Genomic DNA, 23,947 nt, shown 5'->3' on the forward strand with positions numbered 1-23,947 from the left:
TGCAATATTCAGTGCGGTGTCCCTTTTCATCATGAAAGGTACACCGAGACCTCTCGTCATAGTCTTTTTGTGCTTCTCCCAACTTAGCTAGCCATTTGACGAAAGGTTCATCGTGTATTTCACTGAGAATTCGTTAGATCGGTTTTTTGAACACCGTAATGATGGCAGTGCGGACTCTAGCCACCTTTTGTTTGAGTCCTCTCTGTTGGCCCACCTGCCTCGCCCATTCCTGCTTGGGTGTTCTATCGTGTTGACTTTTGCTGTAGTCTTTTTATCTGGCATTGTTGTTGTGCCAGATTTGGCTTTAGCACGTGTGTCGTTCTCCTCCACCCGAATAAGCTGGTGTACTCTTTCCATCAAGGCCTCCATCGTGAGGGGGCGTCGTTGTGATTGAGTCCCTCAACTTGTTTCCGACTGGTAGCCCTCTTTTGTACTGCGCGATGGCAAGATTGGTGGGGCAGTCTCTTATCTGGTTGAAGGTCTCCCAGTAGCGACTATTGTAGGATTTCAGCGTCTCCTTGTCGCTCATGTCAATGAAGAGTAGCTGATCGATCTCTATTGGCGTTTTGGTATTCGTTCGGAACCTAGTCACGAACACCTCCGCTAATTGCACCCAGGAGGCTATGCTATCTTTTGGTGGCCTTTCGAACCAGGTTAAACCTAAGTCGCCAAGGCTGGATGGGAATAGGATGCACATCAAAGCCTCGTTCCGCTGGTATACAGCCATGACCTGGCGAAAGTGGCTTAGATGCATATAGGGGTCTGTCTTTCCCTCGTAAGTCGTAAATTTAGGCTGGATGAAGCCTGAAGGTAATGGTGCGTTCTCAATCGCCGGAACGAACGGCGAGCTATGTAGCCTTGCCAATACTTTATCTGTTGGTTCGTAAGAAAGGTGCAGTATTGGCATTCCTATCTCGACGCTTCCATGCATCCGAGGAGCCAACCGCTGAAGGGTTGAAACTCTGTGCGGGTCGCGTGCACTGGCATCCTCCTTCCACATTGCCCTTTCGTCAAGCACAGTTCGCAAATCAGACAATCTGGGCAACTCCGTCTGCCTGGATGACGTCTGATGCGTGCGCGAGGGCCAATAGATGCTTCCTTCAGTATATGACCTCTTAGTTCTCGTTCTTTCAAACCTGGAGTAATGAGTTCTGAACGTCCTTGTTTGAGTGTCGCCTATTCTAAGGCTCCTACTCTCTGCTTGTGATGCCATGGTGTGTCTACCACGACTTTTCGAGTGACGAGGAGGCGTACTGCCTTTGCGCCCCTCTCCTATCGCCACCCCTTTTTCCTTTTATCTGGCGCTTCATCAACTCCATGTCCGCCACCATCCTTCATATCAACTCATCCTGTTCCTTCACGCAATCCTCCAGAACCTGAAGGTCAATCCTCCGCCTCTGCCTTTCGAGGCTCTGAGAGTGATGGGGGCTGTTACCCCGCCTTCCCCTTGCATCCCTCCGGGGGTTCTATCGCTGGGGCTCTAAATCTGCCATGGGAGGGATGGAAGGCAAACCTTTGCACCTTCCACCTCTCTCTGGGGTTTGTCCATCAATGGCGGACTGCGGCAAATTTTCATTGTGCGTCATTGCGTCTAATCTAGCGAGGAAAACTTTGATCAAGAGGTTTTGTTCTTTCTGTGATTCCCACAGATGGCGCCAATTGTGCGAGCACGAAATAATTCTTCTCGTATAATCCTGTTGATCAAGTTTGCGCTCCTCCAAACGTCGTCACTTTACTACCTGAAAACACAAACGTGAGCTAACCGGTGAGTGTGTGCCGGAAACCCCTCCGATGCCTAAGTCAGCACAATAGACAATAGACACAAAAGCTCTGTGAATTTAGGAACCAAAATTCTATTACCTCTCCGTAGGTGATGTTGTGAGCTTTTATAGGTTTCGTGTGGCACAATCCTAGTAGAACTCTTATTCCTCCATGCAGAGTCCTCCTAGGAATCATATTCCAGAAAGATAATGCTTATCCTTCAACACCCCCCTCACTGCTTAAACCAAGTGAGATGGTTTTACCTCGGTGGTGTGACAAAACGACCGAGCTATCATAGCCATGCTAAACTGGCTGAAATGACCGAGCTTTAACTAGCTCGGTTCTTCCCTTCACTGCGTGTACCTCGGGTTCTCCTGCTAAAACCGTGCTAACTATAACGAGCTTGGACCGAGCTAATCCGTAGCAAGGTCCTAAGGAAAGCTAAAAATACCTTGGCTCAGAAGGGTATGACTGAGCTAACTCCTATCACTCTGACCGGGGTGACCGAGCTAATTATAAGGCTCTTTTGGACCGGGTTAACTTACAAGGCCCTTTACTCAGCCCTTTCTTACTGCGGTCCACAGAACGGCCCATTATCCAGCTCGGCCCAATTTACTTATAAATTACCCTCTCAGGGATGATGAAAAAAATATCATGAAAATGATCATGAAAGATTCTTCATCTTTAGATTACACACACAATAAAACACTACACACTAATCAAAAGATGAAAAATTTTCATAATGTATTTCATAATATTTTTTTCGTAATCCCTAATATTATTCGGATTAAAATACCCTCAAAGTAATAAAAAAAAAATTCAAAAAAAAAGAACCTATGCAAACAAAAAAACCAGCACAACCATCTGCAACAAGTCCACGCGGGGCGTTGCAGGGCTGGCTTAGGTACCTGAAAAGACGATTTTGCCTTTCAAAATTTTTTAAACAAGTGCAATCATTCAATCATCAAGGCTATTTTTGTCATTTCTCTTCTCATATCATTTTAAACATATTTTTCAATGTAATAATTAAACAAAAAATTTAACTCATTTTTTAAAAATTAAAAATTAAAATAGCTTACTAAAATAACTAAATAGTCAAAAAAAAGTAGTCACTCTCCAAACATCCCTAAGAGCATCTCCAACGATTCACCAATTTTTTCATCAAATCTGAGAAAAAAAAGACAACTTCCTCAATCTGATATCAGCCGCTCCAACGGTTGTACTGTAACTTGCATCAAAAGGTACGGGACGTCCAACTAGACGACCGGTCGGTCGATTGGACAAGACAACTAAATTTTTTTTCCCTCTATTTTTGTTTCCCGATTCATTTTCCATTTCTTTTTCTTCCATTAAATCTTTTCCATTTTTTTGTACCTCCAATAATGATTTCCTTCAAAAAATTGATATAAACACATTAATCTATGTACCATATACTAGAAAAGAGGTACGTTATATCTGCAACCAACCAGAACTGAAACTAGAGCATAATGAGTATCTCAAATTCTTACATGTTCACTTCATTTTCATCCTCTTCTTCTTTCTCATCCTCTGATGATGAGTCTAATGATGAAAAAATGGTCACACTTTTGGGGGTTTATGAAATAAATAATGCTACTATGATTCAGATGTTGTAATCAACTAATTGATCAAAGAAAAGAGGTGGTTCTGTTGTAGGACATAATTACATACGTCACGATCGATGGAAGGGTCATAAGCGATTGTTTGCAGATTTTTTTGCGGCAAATCCAGTTTATCTACTTGCAACATTTCGAAAACGTTTTCGAATGCGTCATCCTCTATATCTGCGAATTTTGAATGCCATTGAAGCACACAATCCATATTTTGTTCAAAAACAAGATAAAGCTCATATCCTTAGATCGTCTCCCCTACAAAAGATGACTGCAACAATGAGAATATTGTCATATAGAATGGTAGCAGATGCAGTTGACGATTATGTACATATTGGGGAAAGCACTGCAATTAAAAGTTTGCAACACTTTTGCAATTCAGTAATTGAAATCTTTGGATCAGAATACTTAAGATCTCGAACAACAACTGATATTGCTAGATTACTAACTGTTGGAAAGGTTTGTGGGTTTCCAGGTATGTTGGGAAGTTTATATTGCATGCATTGGGAGTGGAAAAATTGTCCAACGGCATGGCAAGGTCAATATGTAGGCCATCAGAAAAAGCCAACCATCATTCTTGAAACAGTAGCTTCATATGACTTGTGGATTTGACATACATTTTTTGGAATGCCTGGATCACACAATGACTTGAATGTGTTGGATCGATTGCCCTTATTTTCTGATCTTGCCCAAGGTATAGCTCCCCTTGTCCATTACACTATTAATGGGCACAGTTATAATATAGGTTACTACCTTGCTGATGGTATATACCCTTAATGGGCAATCCTGGTTCAAACAATCTCTTCTCCCCAAGGAGCAAAGAAGCAACATTTTGCAATGATGCAAGAATCAACAAGAAAGGATATAGAGCGGGCATTTGGAGTTCTCCAATCTCGATTTGCAATTATAGGTAGTGCCGTACGTTTTTGGAATCCGAAAATGCTTGGGAACATAATGAAGAGTTGTGTTATATTATACAATATGATTGTTAAAGATGAGAGAGAGGAGCATCTTGATTTCGATTATGATATTTTATCAACCAACTCACCAGTAGTACTAACAATGACTTCTAATCATTTATGTTTCGTCATTTAGATATTAGAGATAAAAATGCATATCATGTCCTCCACAATGATTTAATAGAACATATGTGGCATGACAGATCAACGACGAGACAAAGAAATACGATTTCGATTTGATTCACCGCTCAATTATGAATTAAAATAAACGAGTACTCGTTCCCAAAATATGGCCATGGTCTAACTATTACCAATAATGGGATCTTGAGAGACTGTCAACCGAGATCTACATAAAGTTTCATTTTCTATAATTGCGAATGCTTTGCCATGAGAAACACGAGAAGTTTTCGAAATAAAATGAATATCAGTGTGCTGCTCTGAAGTTTGTGATTCCTCAAACATTTCAAAATCTTTCATAATTTGAAGAAAATTCAGTATGATACAATATCCAACTCAGACAGTGAAATATATTGTAATGATATACACTAAAGCTGAGAAAGAGATAATATACATTGAAACTCACAAAGAAAATAAAAATTGTAATGATATTTTCAAACTGAAACTCACAAAGAAATATAGAAATTATAATGATATAGTGAAATGAAAAGATTGGTATATTTTATAGATCACAGCAACAGTAACTTTGTCAAATACTCTGCAACACCAACGGTAACTTATTGGAGCTGCAACTGTTGAACGGTTAATTTAAATTTAAATTGAAATCTATATATCATGCAACTTTTTCATGTTGCATTTTGATAGAAATTTAAATCTATATCAATGTCGAATTTATTCTTAGTGACACAAAAGCAACCAACTTTTGCACCAGTTCCAGTTCGCAGGCCAAACACTACATGTTGGACGACTGATGGGACAACCGGCGGGATGTCCAGCCGGTTGTCCGGTGGAATCCACTTCCACTGTAAACGTACAGTGAAATGGTGAAATCTGACTCAGCTCCTCAGTTTGGTGAAAATTTTGTTCTATTCTCAATTTGATATCATTTTGATGAAACCATTAGAAAGATAAAAGTTATCCTTTTTCATCAACTTAAAATTTGATAATCAATCTGATGAACCGTTGGAGATGGCCTAAGTGGGTCATTTTTTGTTTGTAAATTATAATAAATATGAGTCATCATTTGTCATCTGTATTTTTTTTTTGGTTACAAGATAGAATATTAGCTATTAGTAAGACCTTGTTTGGGAACAGATTATTTTAATAATTTTTTAACTTTTTGGCTAAAATATGAGATAAAATTTTTTATATATTTGGAATGACTTTTTGATTTTTTTTTATGAAAAGATATGTAAAAAAGTAGAGAGAAAAAAGAATTTTTGATTTTTTGTATAGGTTATAAGCTTTTTGATTTTTTTTAATAACTTTTTTATTTTTAGGCTAAAACTATAACTTCCTAAACGAGGCCTAAGAAGGTTATGATACGATATCAATATTTGTCGCTGCTCTATCTGCTTCAACTTCAGATCTCATTGTACCCGTAGGTAGGCTACTTGACAAAGAAAATACAAATCACTCTGTTTGGTTTCAGTTTTTAGAATTTACTTTTCAGAAAATTCTACTTTTTTATTTTTCGTATTTTTTTTTGTCTTCATTGAATAACCTTTTTTTTTAAAAAAATTAGACACACTTAACATAAATACACTTAAAAAGTATAATATTTGTGAAAAAAATCTTTAAAAAATTCACCAAATACCAAAAATACAAAAAAAAAATGAAAATTTAATTTAGTACATTTTTTATATTTTTGTGTAGTTATTAATTTTTTAAAATATTTTTTCACAAATATTTTACTATTTAGATACATCTAAATAAAGTGCATATAACAAAATTAAAAAATTACTAAAATTTTTAAAAATATTCATTAAAAATAAAAATAAAAAATTTAATTTTCAAAAAATTAAAACTAAACCCACTGAATAGAATTCTATGCAGCACATTATCACAAGAATTATTATTTTGAGTTTAAATCACCCACTTAAATCATAATTGATTATGTTTTGACTAGCATTACAAGATTCTGTCCAAGAAAATGGGAAAATTGAACATAAAATGGGAAGGAGTAAAAACAAACTGGGAGTTTTGCCATTCAAGAAACCACACTATATTATATGTATCTATGTATGTACCCTTGTCCTCCTAATCTGTCATTCTATCTACCCATCATCACATCCACCAATCTTCACCGCACTTTCGTCTCCGACACCGGTCCGGCCGCCCCATTTCCGGCCACCGCCATCTCCTTCTCCGCCTCCTCCCTAAACTTCTTATAAATATCACTCCTATAAAACTTCCTAGTCCTGATTACCAAAAGCACCGAAACAAGCGCTCCTAACACTGTCACCGCGGTGATAATAATGAAAGAAAGCTTAAAACAATCCACCCCAACACAATTCAAGTCCTGCCCGGCCTTCCTGATCGCCCCCTGTCGTTCAGCTTCCTTATCGTACAAATGTCCAGTGACTTTAACATTGAGTATATACGATCCAATTGGACTCGCCACCGATCCAAAATTGTATAATGTGGAGTAGTGTGGGGATATATTTCTTGGGTACCAACACGTGGCATGGCGACGCCGACGTGTTTGGCCGAGATGCCACATGTCATGGAAATTATGCCGAGGTGATCTCAAAGTTGCCGAGGTTATCTCCGAAGATATCGAAATCCGAGATAAGCGGATAAGGGACAAGAATCCTAGGACAAAGAGGAGACTTAGCCAAGATAAGGATAAAGCTCTTAGGGAGTTTATCTTTATCTCTTGAGGAATCCTAAGTAATCACTAAATTGAAGTCTATAGAAGTCATGCTTCTAGTAGGACTTGGATTGAGTTAACTATAAAAGAGAGGCACCCCCATGGGTCTAAGGTACGCAGTTTTATACTCAAGCTTGTGAGTTTAGCACTTGATTATCTTTGAGAGATATACTGACTAGATCGTCGGAGTGCCCCCGGGTGGAAGAACCACCGCCGGAGCCCTTTCTTTCTGTTACAGGTTACTGGAGCCATCTATTCTGCCGGTGCTCTCCAGCTGATTACTAGGCGGGTAGTGTGGTAAGAAAATTACCCACACAATGCCGTCTGTGGGAATCTTAGAAGAATAGATGGCCAGTGACGGACAAGGGGAAAACATTGGGGGCGAAACTCCTGCTGGGAGTGGTAGTCCAATCGACCTTGATGTTGAAGGAGACAACCACAGTGTAGATAATCATGACCAGGGCCACGGAGAAAAAGACGTCGGCCAGGAGGGCGACGCTACAAAAAGGACAAACCAAAGCAAGTACTACAATGAAGATAACCTTCAGGTTTGGAGGGATAGGTGCTTACGAAAGGATGAGGAAGTAAAAGACTTGGCAAACAAGCTGGCAAACCTACAGTCAGTGGTCAACTTCATGATGCAAAACAATGTTATGCAGCCACCGTACCCACTGCAAGATACACCGATGCCAGCGATTAATACCCAGAAGGGAGGAAGAAAAGCAATCCCCGAAGCCCCTCAGCACACCAGGAGTGCAAGCCACTCTTACCGACGTTCCAGGGAAGTCGGACGAGAGGAACCAAGGCAAGAAGAGTCCCGAAGGGCACATCGCATGAAGGATCCAGGGCCTAAAGAACATCGGCATGTTCCAGGGCAAGCGCTCTGCTTTGACGCAACCCATGGAGAAAGATCGAAACGGGCCCACCACGAGGCCGAAAGTAGTGTGCCGAAAAGATTGAAGTCCGGAGATAGCCGAGCTCCAGGTAGGAGTAAGGAAGACTTGAGGGACTACTTCAAAAGGAGGCAGCAGAATGTTGAAATCGAGGTGACTTCTAAAGTTAAGCCGAGAACACCATTCTCGGTGGAACTGGATAAATTTGAAGCACCAAAGAGATTCAGTATGCTGAGGTTCCAAATTTATGATGGTAAGTCAGACCCCAACTTTCATGTTGGACTATACCTGAATTCAATGGCATTATACAGTGGGAACGAGCCATTGCTCTGTAAAGTATTTCCCTCATCCTTTGGGGAAATTGCATCCGATTGGTTCCATAAGCTGCCAAAGGGAAGCGTAAAGACATGGGAAGGCCTGGCCGAGATGTTTGTAGCCAGGTTTGTGACGAACAAACTACAGCCCTTGAGGGTCGACACCCTGATGGCTTTAAGAATCACCAAGGAAGAAGGCCTTAGGGCCTACGCGAAGAGATACTACGAGGTGTTCAATCGAATACCCGAATGCAACCAAGAAGTGGCGGTCGTATCTTTCAAGAACGGACTGAAAGATGACTGCCCACTACGGAAGTCTTTGGCAAAAACACTGCCAAAAAGCATGGAAGAGCTCATGGTAAGAATTGAGAAATACGCCAGAGCCAAGGAAGACACATCGGGAAACAAAGAGATAAAGCAGGAGAAAGCAAACGGCTCGCCGAAGCGAGGCCGAGGTAACAACGGACCACCCAAACAAGAAACAGAATTAAAGGGCAAACAGGCAGTGACGACGATGTTCCGAATCCCCATCCATAAAGTCCTGGATCAAATACGAAACCAACCCTATTTCAGACCTCCAGCAAGAGCACCAGAGGAATTCATGGGAAGAAACATGGGTGGGCGTTGTGCTTACCATAATGAAGAAAGGCACCCAACCCAGGGTTGCAAAGCCCTAAAAGCACACTTAGAAGACTTGGTAAGGCAAGGCCATCTGAGGGACCTTGTTGATGAGGCCAGGACCAGAGAAGAACAGGCAAGATTGCCACAAGCACCAGCAGCTCCACCACCTCCAGCACAGCAACCACAGACAAGAGAACCAAGGGTGGTTAATGTGATCCACTCAAGGGTCAATGAGAACGAAGTCAGAGGAGAGACCCAGAAGGTAAGGCATTTACAGCATGTCAACCATATCGGGGAAAAAAGACCTCGGCCTGAAGAAATCCAAGGACCAATGATAACCTTCACTGAAGCCGACCTAGATATGGTCCAGCATCCACATAATGATGCCTTGGTAGTATCCCTCCAGGTTGGGGAATGCCAAGTAAAACGCATCCTAATAGATCAAGGCAGCTCTTGTGACATCATGTATATCAGATATTACAAGGAGCTGGGCCTTCATCCTGACGACCTGGAACAATCCAACAATCCTATGGTCGGCTTCAATGGAACGCCGACATGGCCACTAGGCGCAGCAAGCGTGGAAGTACAAGCCGGTACTAAGAAGATCAAAACAGAATTTATGGTAATTGACACACCCTCACCATATAACATCATCTTGGGAAGACCATGGTTGCACGCAATGGGGGCAGTTCCCTCAACATTGCATCAACTACTACGGTTCCCCACAGAGCATGGAATTGAAGAAATCAGAGGAGATCAACTGCAGGCAAAAAGTTACTCCATGGCAGCAACGAAGTCCACCTGCAACATTTGAGAGCCAAAAGAGGCAGAGATTGAAGACGAGGACATGGAGGTCCTAGATGATGTCGGCAAGGAGCCAACCGAAAAGAGTGAAGAGACACTAAAGAAAATCCTAGTCCAGGAGGGCAACGAAGAACGTTTCTTTCTTCTCGGTTCAGGCTTAGCCGAAGAAGAGGAAAGAGAACTGGAAGATTTTTTGAGAACCAACATCTAGGTGTTCGCCTGGACACCTTATGAAATGCCTAGCATCGACCCGAGGTCACTTGCCACAGACTGAATGTCGACAGGTCGGCAAAACCTGTGATTCAACGAGCCAGAAGACCGACGTTGACGCACGTCGAAGCGGTAGAAGAAGAAGTAGACAAACTTCTGGAAGCCAGGGCCATCTGAGAAGTTCACTATCCGACATGGCTGTCCAACACAGTAGTAGTGAAAAAGAAGAACGGTAAATGGAGGGTTTGTGTAGACTTTACCAGCCTCAACAAAGCCTGCCCCAAAGACAGCTTTCCTCTGCCCAAGATCAACCAACTAGTAGATGCAACTTCAGGACATGAAAGGATGAGTTTTCTAGATGCATACAGGAGGTACCACCAGATTGCCATGTACCCTCCAGACGAGGAGAAGACTGCGTTCATCACTCCTAAAGGCTTATACTGTTACAAGGTAATGCCTTTTGGGCTGAAAAACGCAGGGGCAACTTACCAAAGGTTAGTAACAAAAATGTTCAAGCACCTGATTGGCAAAACGGTAGAAGTCTACATCGATGACATGGTCGTGAAGACCAAAGAATCTAAGGGACATCTTGCCGACCTAAAAGAGATCTTTGATATACTCAAAACATACCGGCTCCGACTCAACGCATCAAAGTGCGCGTTTGGAGTTGGATCAGGTAAGTTTCTAGGTATCTGGTAACGAGGAAGGGCATAGAGGCCAGCCCAGACCAAATCAAGGCCATCCTAGAGCTGCAGAGCCCGACGTCGGCGAAACAGGTTCAGATGCTTACTAGAAGGGCCGCAACCCTAAACAGATTCATTAGCAGAAGCTCAGATAAATGCAGACCCTTCTTCAACTTGGTGAAAAAAGCCACAGACTTTCTATGGACAGAAGAATGCGAAACCGCTCTAGCCGACCTAAAGAAGTACTTGACCACAACTCCGGTTCTTTCCAATCCAGAACCAGGGGATGAACTGTTTTTGTACTTGGCAGTTTCAGAACACGCAGTAAGTGCAGTACTAATCCGAGAAGAAAGAGGGGAGCAAAAAGCGGTTTATTATGTAAGTAAAACCTTGGCCAGTGCAGAAACAAGGTATCTGCCGCTAGAAAAATTAATGCTGGCCTTAGTAATGGCTTCAAAAAAGTTGAACCATTATTTTCAGGCACACAAGATTGTGGTCCTAACAGAGCACCCACTAAAGTCCTTGTTACAACAAGGAGACTTAACAGGAAGGATAGCAAGATGGGCAATGGCCCTGGGCCAATATGACCTGGAGTTCAGGCTGAGAACAGCAATAAAGGGCCAAGTTTTGGCCGACTTCGTGGCAAAATTCACCCCAGAAACCATGGAACATCAGGCTCCGTTGAGTCAAGATGAGCAGCATCCCAGCAAGCAATGAGAAGCCCAGCCAAAGGCAAAAGAACAAAGGAAGGAAAAACTCAGACCCTGCAGCATCTACATCTGCGATTCATTCAGACTTTTCGTCGATGGAAGTTCAAACCGTCAAGGAGCGGGGGCAGGAGTACTGCTGATATCTCCTGATGAAGAAATAATAGAACAGTCCATCCGTTTGGGGTTCAAGGCCTCAAACAATGAAGCGGAGTACGAAGCATTAATTGTAGGGCTAAAACTGGCAGCAACAGTAGAAGCAGATGAGGTAATAGTTTTTTGTGATTCACAACTTATTGTTAACCAGTCAACAGGTGAATTTGCTGCCAGTGACGAAAGGATGTCGGCGTATGCAAAAGAGGTCATTAGTTTAGCAACTCTATTTCAGAACTGCCGACTACTCCAGGTTAGCCGAGATGACAACACCCACACCGACGCGTTGGCTTACCTGGCAAGTTCAATTCAGATTGGAAAAACAAGAACAATTATGATCGACTACATGTCGGGCCCGAGCATAGGACCAGAGAGCACAAAGCAGCAAGCAATGTGTGTGGACATGGAGCCAAGCTGGATGGATGCAATTATCGCATTCCTTAAAGAAGGAAAATTGCCAGAAGATCGTAAGGAAGCACACAAAGTTAGATTGAAATCTGGAAGATTCTGTCTGACAGAAGATGGACATCTTTACAGAAGATCCTTCACTGGACCCCTTTTAAGATGCGTACACCCTTTGCAGGTTGAAGATTTCCTTTATGAAATCCATGAAGGAATTTATGAAAGCCACGCTGGGGGCAGATCATTAGCCCACAGGGCCATTACCCAGGGGTATTGGTGGCCCTACATGCAAAAGGATGCTGAAGCCTACGTGAAGAAGTATGAACAATGCCAAAGGTTTGCACCTTTGATACATCAGCCAGCTGTTGACCTGAACCCAGTATCCAGCCCTTGGCCGTTCGCCCAATGGGGCATGGATCTAGTTGGGCAACTTCCCCAGGCAACTGGGCAAAGAAAATACTTACTGGTAGCAACAGACTATTTTACAAAGTGGATAGAGGCAGAACCTCTTGCCAAAATCCGAGATGTGGACGTCAAGAACTTTATATGGAGAAACATCATCACCAGATTTGGGATTCCAAGAGCAATAGTTGCCGACAACGGAACACAGTTTGACAGCAAACTCATCAAGAACTTTTGTGCAAAATTCAAGATCAAGAATTATTTCTCAACACCAAGTTTTCCCCAAAGTAATGGGCAAGCAGAGGCATCCAACAAAGTAATTCTGGATGGAATAAAGAAAAGACTGCAGGCAACAAAAGGAAAGTGGGTAGATGAGTTGCCCAACGTGCTTTGGGCATATCGGACTACACCGAGAAGATCAACAGAAGAATCCCTCTTCGCCATGGCTTATGGCACAGAAGCAGTCATCCCATTGGAGATCGGCATACCAGGGATCAGAACCCAATGAGTAGAGAATGGCACCAATGACGTACTCCTAGCCCGAGATCTGGATCTTTTGGAAAAACGAAGAGAGAAAGCTGCAATTCAGCTTGCAGTATACCAGCAACAGCTTGCCAGAGCTTACAACAAGAAGGTCAATCCAAGAGATTTTCAAGTCGGCGACCTAGTCCTGAGAAAGGTCGTCGGGAACAAGAAGGATCCCAGAGAAGGCAAGCTTGGCCCAAACTAGGAAGGACCCTACAGAATTACTTCAGTATTAGGCAATGGAGCTTATCGGCTTGAGGACAATGAGGGCAAAGCATTGCCCAGACCTTGGAATACTTGTAATTTGAAAATTTTCTATCATTAGATGTGCATCATTTTTTGGCCGATATCATCAATAAAGTCTTTTCAGAATTCTTTCAACACATATGATTGACGAAATTACATATTGGTGTTTTTGGAAACATGAACAATGAGAACCCAAGTAGAACTCAGGTTCACATTGGGGGCAGAGAGAAGACAGAGACACTTAACTCACTTGTTGAAATTTGTAGCAATTTACAAGTTGGAGTTAAGCTGATTCCTTATCTTCACTTGTTGAAATTTGTAGCAATTTACAAGTCGGAAGTTAAGCCGAGATAATTCCTTAATTCACTTGTTAAAATTTGTAGCAATTTACAAGTTGGAATTAAGCTGATTCCTTAATTCACTTGTTGAAATTTGTAGCAATTTACAAGTTGGAATTAAGCTGATTCCTTAATTCACTTGTTGAAATTTGTAGCAATTTACAAGTTGGAATTAAGCTGATTCCTTAATTCACTTGTTGAAATTTGTAGCAATTTACAAGTTGGAATTAAGCTGATTCCTTATCTTCACTTGTTGAAATTTGTAGCAATTTACAAGTCGAAGTTAAGCCGAGATAATTCCTTGATTCACTTGTTGAAATTTGTAGCAATTTACAAGTTAGAATTAAGCTGATTCCTTAATTCACTTGTTGAAATTTGTAGCAATTTACAAGTTGGAATTAAGCTGATTCCTTATCTTCACTTGTTGAAATTTGTAGCAATTTACAAGTCGAAGTTAAGCCGAGATTACTGTTTCTCTTCACTTGTTGAAATTTGTAGCAATTTACAAAGTCGAAGTAAAAGACGAGGTTATAGTTTGCACACTTATAGCAATCTACAGGATGATCTAACCAAAGGAAATGCTTAACACTTGTTGAAATTTGTAGCAATTTACAAGATAATGTTAAGCCGACATGTGATCATCTATTGAAATTTGCAGCAATTTACAGGTTGAGGTAAAAGCTAAATTGTTTAAACACTTGTTGAAATTCATAGCAATTTACAAGTAGATCAATGTTATAACTTGAAGAAAAAATTACAATATATATTAACACTTGTTGAAATTTGCAACAATTTACAAGTAGGTTAGACCGAGATCGCTGTTTAAATACTTGTTGAAACTTGGAAAACAGTTTGCAAAATTGACATTAAAACAATATATGTTTTACACTTGTTGAAATTTATGAAGAGTTTACAGATCTGTATCTTGCCGAAGTGAAGTTGGACGTTATTTCACCCGAGGTGCGTAACCCCGAGAAGATTATACAAAGAAAGCAAAATGGAAAAGCATGCAAAAAATTCTAAGTATAGAACTATGCAGAAGCAATCAACAGAAAATTACAAAGATTGAAATATCTATAGAGAAAACAGTTGTAGCTACATATTGAAGAAGGCACTACGGCCTACCAGAAGTAAATCGTCTTTACAGGAAAAGGCACATCGGCCATACAAAGAAACTTATATTGTCCAAAAAACAAAAAAGTACAAAGACATGGAAGTTATAATTCTTCAGCATCAGCAGCAATTTGAATTTGGACCTCGGCGGGTTCTTGAAAAGCTATTTCGGCAGCCTTCTCGGCCATGATCTCGGCATCAATTTCGGCAAGTGTTTGATTAAGACTATCATCGGTAGGAGGGACGTCAGATGATGCTTGTTCAGGAGTAGCCGCCTTAATAACCTCCTCATCCTCTTCGTGAGTCAGGTCTAGGATTTGATCATCCTGAGAAAGAGATTGGATCTCACCAGCGTCCTTGGGCTTCCTTACTAGAGCATCACCGTCATCGTTATCCTCATCTTCGGCTCCAAGCTCAGACTTAGATTCTTCTTCAACCTGACTTGGAGGTGAAAGAGGAGGAAATGGGAGAGGAACAGCTTCAGCATCGCGCAACGGCGAGTCATCTGGGATGTTGAGTTTTTTGGCAAGAGCCATCCAACCAAGGGAGAAGCCCCTGTTGCATGCCTGCTTAACTTGAAGTTTGTAGTCCTCAGTGACGTCGGCCATGCCCTAGGCATAGGCTTTCTCATCAGCTTCTTCGATTTCGGCTTTTTTTGTGGCCAGAGCCTTTTAAAGCTCTTTCTCAGCCTGAGCCATTTTCGATTTAAACTCCTCCTTTTCAGCTTCAGCAACTTTTCTAATAGCCTCAGCAGACTCCGCTTTTTCTTCGGCTATTTGCTGGGCCTTAGTAGCGGCCTCGGCCTGATCTTCCAATTTCTTCATCTTTGATTCAAAAGATTTGCTGTCCTTTTTTAGGGCAGAAATCTCCCTCTTCATGTCGACCACTCTTTGCCGATTTTCAAAAGATTGCATCGAAAATGAATGGGCGTGCTGGATGGCCTGAACGAAAAACAGAAGTGTTAAAAAATCCTCTAAGTATGAAGCAGAAAGAAAAAACAAAACAAGAAATACTTACTTGAACGGAGTGCTGGAGCATTAGCGCGTAGTTTTCGTACTCGTTGTACCCAGCATTTCGCTCCAGATCGCTTGGAAGGAGAAGAGCAGTACTAAGGGCGACATCGACATTAATGTCGTCGGCACTCTTAGTTGACATAATTGGCCTATCCTCCAAAGTCAACTTTGGTGCCCAGGGGACATCGGGTTTCTTGGACCCCAAAGTTGTAGCTGAGGCAGACCTCGGCTTCTTTGATTGGGTGGACTCAGAGGGCTGGGTCTCGGCAGACCTTTTTGCAGGAGCAGAAGAAGTCTTCTTACTCTCAGCCAGTTTTGAGATAGGCAAGCTATCCTTAGCCTCAACAGCCTTGGCCTTAGGCTGGGCCTTCTTGATTCTTTTTGGCTTCGGTGGGGGCATTGGTTGAGATGGTACAGCATCAGCATCAGTCGGGAGGTCGGCAAGGAGATTTTGGGCAATGAGATTTTGGGCAATTGGCTTTGCACGACCCATTTCGGCAGTTTTGACAAGGCGTCGCCGGCGTTTTCTTTTTGGTATTGGGATCAAGTATAGGGCCGAAGTGGATGGTTGATTGATTGGGTCAGATGTGGACTCTTGATCTGTTCGGGATGAAGAAGCGGTTATAGTTGTGACAGTAGGTGGAGAGAGGCTCTTCTTCTTTTTCTTCGGGACGTCGGGCAATGTGGATTTGTATGTCGGAATAAAGTTTAGTAACAGGGGAGCCTTGCGCTTGTGAATTGGAAGTTCTAGAAGCTTCTTTAAATCTTTTCTAGGGAAGAAGGATTGACGAAAGTTTTTGGGTGGCCGATGAAGATCTGCAAGAAAAACAAAACCAACATTAGAAACAGACAGAGTTTTTGAAAACTTGGAAAAGAAACAACTAAGTATTGGCACTGGGCTCTTACCCTTGCCCTCTTTAACTGTTCGAGGAAGAGGGTAGAGGTGAACATCTTCGTCTGGGCCAAATTCCCAATTTCCCGAAGCAATGACAAAGTCATCCCCGGCTCCCTTGTTGGAATCCGGGAGGTCGGCTACAATTTTGAACTCGGTAGACCTCAGCTTGAGGTAGTAGACATAACCTCTTTCCTTCAGGTTAAGGGGGCACATGGTATAACAAAATTGGATATCGGCAAGGGTGATCCTAACGTTCTCTTGCCTAGCCAGGGCTATGATACCATTAATCACTCGATAAGAGTTGATGGTAAGTTGCATAGGGTTCAACCTATAGAAATGGAGAACCTCGTGAAAGAGGAGATTGAGTGGAAGCCGGAGTCCACATTCAGTAAAGGCTACAATAGGAAAGGGCATCGTATAATCTGTGGGCATGATGGAATCACCATCCCCAGCTAGCCTAAGGTGAACATCGGCTGGGATGGAGAACTCCTGCCTAAAGTATTCAAGTTTTGTTGGGGAATTTACTCGATGTCTCCACATACCCATAACGTCGGCCTAAGTTCAGAAGGCTGTGTTTCAGAAAATAGGTGTTTCAAAAGGGTTGCTAAAGATTGAAGGTTCTGCAGACAAATCCCAAACCTAAAATTATAAAGACGAAGATCGAGGACACAGATCTGGTAAAAACACAAAAAACAGAGAACAAAAGCGAAGTTTCAGAGACAAGAACAGGGATGGGCTATCAAGAACACGAAGAATACAAAAGGGTTGAGGGCCAAGAACAGTAGTGAAACAGTGCAAGTGTTCATGGCATGTGAAAAAGTCATGAAATAAGACGCATTCAGGTGAATGATTCATGAATAGCACTTAAATAGAATAGTAATAGCAAGAAACTTCAGAAACAATCAAGAATTAGAAAAAGAGGGTAAGAGGGCCTGTTGCTTACCGGATAAAATGAAGCCGAAGCAATATTCACCGAGACCAGACGACAGTTGTAACAGTAGCGAAAGCTTCGCGGGAATGGAAGAGTAAGGATGGTCACAGAATTTGGGACTTAGAGCAATGGCAGATTCGAAGAATGCTAGAACTTTTAGAGAGAGAGAAAACGAGAAATCAGAATGCAAAAAGTGAAGAAAGGAAAAGGAAAAGAAAAGTTTTGTAAAAAACTTAAAACGGCGGCAAAACAGGGCATTTATTGCGCCTGGAGCACCGGATATGTCAGACGGCGCAGACGAATAAAAGATAGCTTTCAGGCGCGTCATAGACACGGGCCAATGAAGACAGAGCACGTGAAAGGAACGGTTAGATATGCATGACAGCTCATGCGCATGGTGGAGTTCATTTGGATTCTTGTTCTCCGAAGAGAACACATCGGCTTGAGAATGCATTATCTCGGCCAAACAGTTTTTGAACCACTATGCAGAAAGAAATATCGATATAGGTTCCATCACCTCAGAATGCCGAGGTAATAGAACCTAGGGGGCAGTTGTGGGGATATATTTCTTGGGTACCAACACGTGGCATGGCGACGCCGACGTGTTTGGCCGAGGTGCCACGTGTCATGGAAATTATGCCGAGGTGATCTCAAAGTTGCCGAGGTTATCTCCGAAGATATTGAAATCCGAGATAAGCGGATAAGGGACAAGAGTCCTAGGACAAAGAGGAGACTTAGCCAAGATAAGGATAAAGCTCTTAGGGAGTTTATCTTTATCTCTTGAGGAATCCTAAGTAATCACTAAATTGAAGTCTATAGAAGTCATGCTTCTAGTAGGACTTGGATTGAGTTAACTATAAAAGAGAGGCACCCCCATGGGTCTAAGGTACGCAGTTTTATACTCAAGCTTGTGAGTTTAGCACTTGATTATCTTTGAGAGATATACTGACTAGATCGTCGGAGTGCCCCCGGGTGGAAGAGCCACCGCCGGAGCTCTTTCTTTCTATTACAGGTTACTGGAGCCATCTATTCTTCCGGTGCTCTCCAGCTGATTACTAGGCGGGCAGTGTGGTAAGAAAATTACCCACACAAGTAGTATTTGAGTCCAAATACTTCGGATATGATTGCGAACAGCAATGGCCATTGAGCTCCGAAACAGAATCCGATTATGATTGATGCAATGTAGAGGCCGCTGGGGACGTTGAAGGCGATGAGGAGGTGACCGAGGCAAGAGAGGAGGAGGATGAAGGTGAGCATGAGGGGGCGAGGGAACTTGTATTTGGTTTGAAAGATTTCTGAGACGAACCCGGCGACAACTAGGCCGAGGTAATTCCATATGCTGACGAGTGATATGAAAGTACTAATGCTCCGTTTTGGGTATCCGGGAGAAGCTCCGATCTAACCGAGGTTGTCGATGGCGGTTAAAGTTCCTCCGACACCGCAGATGGTGGCGAAGAAGAGGATCAGCATGTCGATGCTGAAGAGCGCTTGGAGGATTGTGTAGTCATCGCCTCTGTTTGGTAGCTGGAACATGGTTCTCCAACAGGAAACTGAATCAGAATCAGCCTGTTTTTGTGATGTTGGTAGTACTAGCACTTCTCCACCACTATTATTGGTCGCCGATGGTGGTAAAATTGTTTCTGTATTTTGATTTTGGGTTGTGATAGTCAAATCAATGGATTGTGGTTGGAGTTGGAGTTGGGCTTCTTTTTTGCTCTTCCAAATACTATACTCTTCTTTTATAACTACCACGAGCGGTAAACACAGCAGAACGACTACGGCGGCAGCACTGCCACCGTATTCGCTCTGCGTAAAGTTAAACCTTTTCTGGAAAATGATCATAATCATTAAAAACCCGGCTAACCCTAGCGAAATATAAAGAAAATTATAGAAAAATTTTAACTCATTCGGGTGTTGAACCACTTTCATGATCCGAATGGTTCGTAAAAAGGCAAACAAAATTGCCGCTGGAAGCCAACCAATAAGTAAAATCAACGATTTCAAGTTGTCTCCATAGACAGCATGGTAGAGCTGAGTGATAATCGCTCCGCTCAACCCAACGAACCCCTTGAGAATGCCCAAAACAACGCCGCGGCTCTCGGGGAAGTTCTTGAACAAGTGACTAGAGCGCTGGTGTTGGCGAAGGATTGGGAATTGGCGCCGATGCAAATGTAGAGACACATTTGCCAGACTTGGGGAGTGGAGATTTTTTTGCTGACAGAGAGCCAAATCATGAAGTAGCCGAAGAAATTGAGAATGGCACCGATGGAGAGGACGACCCAGGGAGGAGTGACCTCATTGATGAGGCCCGAGAGGATGCCGACGTTGGCACCGAGGTCTTTGAAGAAGCTGAGGAGGTTGAGGGTGGTTTGGTCGTATCCTAAGGAGGATTTGATTTCGGCGGAGTAGAGTCCGAACATGTAGGTGGCTTCGGCGGTGGACATGATGAGGAAGGAGGCGAATACCATGAACCACCGCCCTGTTAGGATTTGGAGGGGTAGGGATTTCATGGTGCTGGCTGAACCACCACCGTCGGCTAACACCATTTTTGTTTCTATTTGTTTTGGTTGAGTTGAGAGTGAAGGTTTTTTTTTTTTTTTTTTTTTTGCTCTCTTTGCTTTTGGTGTTAAAAGAGTGTTGGAGTCCGGTGCTCAATATATAGAACATTTACACTCCTTTTGGACAGAGGGTTTTGGTCTGAAAAGAAATAAAGTTATGTTTGCATGGTTAGGTAAGTCAGAAATTGTGAGAGATAATAAAAAATTTATGTTTTTGTTTCTTAAAAAGAAACGTTTAAAAAGTGGGTTGATTTTTTAATTTTTTAATTTAATTTAAGATTAAAAAGTTTGATTTTGAAAGAATTTTTTATTATTTTATGAGAGAAAAAATGTAGTAATTATGGGTTGAATATGATATTTTGTCTTATTAAATTAAAAAATTTATTTTATTTTTTTGTAACTATTTTAGTCAAAAAAAAAAAAAAAACTCAAAACCAACTTTTCAGGCTAAAGTGACGAGACTTGGATGTAGCAAAAAAAATTTTAAATACCAAAATTACTTTTATAAAAAAATATAACTTATTATTATGAAAGATTATTTTGATAAAATAAAATAAAGCACTTTTTTTTATTATTTATTTTCTCTTATTTATTCTATTCAAATAAAAAAAATAAAAAATCATACCTCTTATTTTTTATTCATCTAAATATAATAATAAAAAATTATAATTATTTCTTTTCTTACCTCACCTTACTATCTAAACAGAATGAGAAAAAAATTGACCTTAAAAGTTATCCCACAGGAAATAGCTAAACATAATTATATTTCTTATTATCTCTTCTCATTTCAAGACATATTATTAATGTGGAATTTATTGCTTTGGCCGCTTTTAAGAAAGTATTTTATTTCATATCATTTTTCATATTTTTTATATATATTTTTTAAAAATATTAAAAAATTAAAAAATTAACTTTTAATTATTTTCTTAAAACACTGCTTTGTGTCCAGGGATCAAATTGGATAAATATATATATATATATACATATATATATATATATATATATATGATTTTATATAATATTACTCTATTTGGGATACAATTTTGTCACAAGAAATGTGTCCCACATGTGAGATAAGTCTTACATACGTAGGACTCACGTGTATGAGACCCATCTTTTGTGAGAATGTTGCATCTCATTCTGTATTTAGGCCTCGTTTGGCAAAAAGTCACTAAAAAAATCAAAAAATCAATAACTCATACCAAAAAGTCAAAAATTCTCTTTTTTCTCTACTTTTTGCACATCTTTTTGTAAAAAAGTCAAAAAATCATCTCAAACATACTAGTTTTTTTTAACTCAAATTTTAGCTAAATAGTCAAAAAGTTATTAAATTAGCATATTCCCAAACGAAGCCTTAGTTTGTTAATTAGTCCAGCTACATCCTTTAATTGAGGCCTTCCAATTCCACCCTAATGACGTGGCTAAGATTCATATAAAATGGTCTCACACTCCCTCTCGTATCTTTAACCTTTTCTAATTCTACATCATTGGAGTGAAATTAGAGGGGGACAAAATTAGGAGATTAATTATTTTTCTTTGTCATTGAGTCGACTTTCAATTTTTTTTAATTTGTCTATATATATATATATTGTGTCTAATTTTATAATTAATTTCTATATATAGTTCTATGAAAATTTTTTGTACTCTATATTTATCTAAATGAGGAGGATTCCCTTCCGTCTAGGACCCTTGGAACCTACCATGGGTTCCGTTTTGATTATTCGAACCATTCATTTTGTCAAGTATTTCGTGTATTTCGTCCATAAAAAAAAATTAAGTCGATCCAATACTGTAATTTATTCAATTTATTACATTTGTCACTAAAAAAATATATGATTTATTTTAAAAAACACAATTGTTGCGTATTTTTTTAGTGAAAAATTAAACAAGTTACAGTTCTCGAATCGACTTAATTTTTTTAGTGGATGAAATACACGAAGTGCTTTATAAAATGAACGATTTAGATCATCAAAACGAGACTAATGATAAGCACCATGAATCCAAACATCACCCTCCAATTTAAAATTTAGACCGGAGAAAATCATTCTCCTTATTTAAAAATTACTCAATAATTTGAGATTGTGCCGTTTGATATAATTTTGATCATGTAATTTTTTTTAAAAAAAAATGAAGTCTCGAATCTATTTACTTTCTTGAAGTAGTAAGTCTCAACAAAGTGCCGTGATGATCAGAAACTAGGAAAAATTAGTCTAGGGTTCCTCTCCCACTTTTCGTAATGGAAGAGATCCACAAAATTATTTTTTGATGCCTAAGATCCCTAAACTTATATCAGAGAAATTTGACTGTCTAGGGTCCTTCTCTCTCTCTCTAAACGTATCTATCTCCTTCTCGTCCAGTCAAATCCCAAAGGAATCTCATCTTTTTCATTGTGACACTATTTCATGCTCTTACTCTCTATACCTTTCGTTTTCAATGCGAATCTGAGCAATCTGTAGAGATATGAACCGAACTATGCTGTGTCCAGTGAAGTCACGCCATGAAGATCGCCGTGAAGGCGGTCTTCTACAGGGAGAGAATCCTCTGCGACCATGTCTTCTCTACATCTTCAAGAATCTCCGAATTTCTTTGCGAAGAACAACCTCACACTCAACATCACTCCTATAAACTGGATTGTTTAAGACAGATAAAAGCTACGACTACGAACTTTGATGCAGCAAACAAGATAGGGGAGGGTGATTTTGGCTCAGTATAGAAGGTAATGTATTTTCAAAATATATAAACTTGCGTCTGCTGGGAAGTGCAGATCTTAGAAAAATTAAGGTGATCCTTGAGTGATGGTATCAACAATTACAGAGTAGTCATTTTTTTATTATTAGAATCCACTAGTCATCCCTAATGATGCTTGAGCACAACATTAAAGTTTTCCTTTCACGAATGCAGGGTCTATTATCAGATGGAACAGTAATTTATAAACCAGAGAAAATTGGTTAAAATGAATCCAGAGAAAATTTTATAAATGAACCTAAAGAACTTTGAATTTGAAAATGAACCCAGAGAAATTTGATTTTTCTTTGGGTTGAACCCAGAGAAATTCTTTGGGAAGTCCAGAATTTCTCTGGATGAAATTGAATTTTCTTTGGGTTTGGACCAAAGAATTTCACTGGATTGAATTTTCTCTAGTTGAATTTTCTCTGGATTTGAATTTTCTCTGGATTGAATTTTCTCTGGATTGATGTTGAGAGACCTTAGACATTATAAAAATATTGAGTGTCCTTTATGCTATAAAATCATAATACCAGGGACCTCAAAAAAAAAAACCCCAGAAACTAAGGGATTATTTGGTAGGATTGATATAAGTGCATATATTTGAATAAGTATGTTTATTTAGGTCATATCATTTTTTTTATATTTTTGTACATCTTTTTGTAAAAAATTAAAAATTATACTTATTTAAATGATGCAGTGGGAACACTACATTAGGAGACCAAGTCTAAGGGAAGGCAATAAATGCTTTATATCGGAAACACGGTGGGTATTCTATGTACATTATAATTAAAGAAAAAATAATATAATTATATATTTTTTGAAGTATAATTATAAAATAAAAATATTATGATTAAGGGTAAATTACACTGACGCTCCTAAAATTTATATTTATTACAATTTTTTCTTTATCTTTTGGAAATTACATCTCATTTCCTGAGATTTAAAGTTTTATTACAGATTCTCCCTTTAGCAATTTAATTTTTTTAAATAGCAATTTTGCCTTTATTGGGTAAATTACATTGACACCCCTCACATTTTAGAAATCACAATCTCTTCCCTAAGTTTTAAAGTAACATTATCAATTGTCCCCTCGGTTAGTATTAGTTGGACAAAAAATTCATTGAAAAAAAAATTATTTGAAAATTTTTTTTGTTACTAAAATTTTTAAATTTCTGTTTATAAACTCATTTTTTGAATTTATGTTCTTTTCTCAAATTTACAAATTGAGACAATA

General features: G+C 40.1%; 1 pseudogene across 1 annotated transcript; it reads right to left on the reverse strand.

Moving 5' to 3' along the window:
- Positions 1-6,459: 6,459 nt before the first annotated feature.
- LOC114302844 (protein NUCLEAR FUSION DEFECTIVE 4-like) lies at positions 6,460-20,248 on the reverse strand (annotated as a pseudogene). The gene is made up of 2 exons (XR_014327661.1): positions 18,519-20,248; positions 6,460-6,972 (listed from the first exon to the last, which is right to left on the reverse strand). The product of XR_014327661.1 is annotated as a protein NUCLEAR FUSION DEFECTIVE 4-like (transcript).
- Positions 20,249-23,947: the final 3,699 nt, after the last annotated feature.

The sequence above is a fragment of the Camellia sinensis genome, chromosome 1, assembly GCF_055761805.1.
Source record: "Camellia sinensis isolate YWXY chromosome 1, ASM5576180v1, whole genome shotgun sequence".
NCBI classification, from domain to species: domain Eukaryota; kingdom Viridiplantae; phylum Streptophyta; class Magnoliopsida; order Ericales; family Theaceae; genus Camellia; species Camellia sinensis.